Source organism: Alligator sinensis, unplaced genomic scaffold (genome assembly GCF_000455745.1).
Source record: "Alligator sinensis unplaced genomic scaffold, ASM45574v1 scaffold492_1, whole genome shotgun sequence".
Lineage (NCBI taxonomy): Eukaryota > Metazoa > Chordata > Crocodylia > Alligatoridae > Alligator > Alligator sinensis.
In genome coordinates this window covers 1,906,316-1,908,218 of record NW_005842186.1, presented here as the reverse complement: position 1 = coordinate 1,908,218, position 1,903 = coordinate 1,906,316, and positions in this window count along the sequence as shown.

Below are 1,903 nucleotides of genomic sequence, written 5' to 3'. Positions count from 1 at the left end.
CTGGCGGCTCCTAGGCAGGCTTTAATGGGCCAGAGCTGCTCTGTCTGGACTTCGGGGCTGTGCAGCGTGGTCCCAGTCCTCCTGTAGGCTGGGCTGGGGGGCAGAGCTTGTGCCTCAGCCCCTTGCACTCACTCCCGCCCCCCTCGGCAGCTCTGGCCCATGGGGGCTCCCAGAGCCAGACCTGGTGCTGGGCTCAGCTGGCAGCTGCTCATGCAGTGTAAAGGGAGCAGTCCCTTCTGCCTGAGCTCCTCTGCCCTGGCAGGTGGACAGACCCATGCTGCAGCAGGGCAGATGGACAGGCCCCAGTGCTGGGCAGCTGTGACCAAGCCACTGCTAGAAGCTGCCCCCAGGACCCTGCATCCCTGATGCTGCATCCTGCCTCACCCCCACAAGCACCTGCCCTGACCCCGGGGTACTCATGAGGTAGGGGGGCTGTTCCCAGTGCGGCTGCAGCTGGTCGGGTGCTGCTCTGTTCTCTTCGCCTCCAGCAGCAGGTCCTTCTCCTGTCCCTGCCCTGCCTCTGCTGCGCTGCTTGGGGGCAGGCAGGGAGGTTTCAGCCAGGCAGCTTCTGCCCTACCACATGGGTCTCTGGCTACATATAGCTTGGCTGCCTTCCACCCGTTCCTCCCACCTGGTGTGATGAGCAGCCACCTGCAGGCAGGTGGGAGCTGTAGTCCCATGCACTGGGGCAGGAGCCACCTGGCTGAAGCTTCCCCCTGACCCTGCTGGAAACAGAATGGCAGGAGGAGGAGGAGCTGCAGATGGAGGTAAGGGGAGCACAGCAGCGCCTGGCCGGCTGCAGCCACACTGGGAACAAGCCCGCCAGAAGCTGCACATGCTAGCTGGGGCCCAGGCCAGTGGGTATCTGCAGGAGTGCAGTGTGGGCTTTCCTGGTGGGAATGGGCAGGGCTCAGCCCCATATGGAGTGCCACAGGGGCAGCTGCGGATCAGATCTAATCAGTTGGCAGGCAAATACAGCCCACAGGCCATATTTTCCCCACCCCTGTACTAGAGTGATTCAGCAGCAACAAGAACTGTGCTCAGATTCTCCTATCCTTTATCCACTCCTTTTTTTTTTCTTCCTATGGTTTCAAAATCCATGCATAGACTTTGTGGGCAAAATTGTTAACAAATATATTTACATGCGTCAGAAAGCAGGCAATGAAAACATGTGAGCAAGAAATATTTTCTTCTAGATTGTCTAAACTTTTGGCCTCAACAGTTAGGTCTCTAAATGTGCACCATCAAGAGTATGGTTTGAGAGAAACCTCTGGTAGTTGAGAAAAACCTTTGATAATACAGAAATACATGATGAAAGAGGTAAAACAGCCTTCTTTTCTAACTACATGGCCACAAAGGCTTCTCCTATCTTTCCTGGCTGACTTCTTTCATAAGGCATGCCTAGAATGAGAACTGAATGTCACTTCTCCGTTATACAGGAACGGGATCTGTTTTTTTGCATGCTTCTATCACATCCTCTTACTATAATCTGGAATGTAAAAAGTCCCAATCTTTTCCATTTCAGTTTGTATAATTAAGAACCTTAGTCATTCACTTCTGTCTTTGAACTGTGCTATAGTATCTTCGTTCGTCTTAGTATGGTGTGATCAAAAGTGAACGTAGCGTTGTAGGATAGGCGTGAGATTTATTTATATTATAGTATTATAATTTCTGTGTCCTTGCTGTATCTTAAGCCAAGAAGATATTAGGATGCATGTTTGACCATGATTGGCATTGAAGAGAGGTCATTATTGAGCTGCCCACAGTGAAGCTCAGGTCTTTTTCCTTAGTTTGTAGTTAATTTACAACCCCTCAAGTTGCATCTGGGCTGCTGTGTTTTTTTTTTCTCCTTCAATATAAGTTACTATGCATGTTCCAGTAGTGCATTTCACTTGCTGTTATG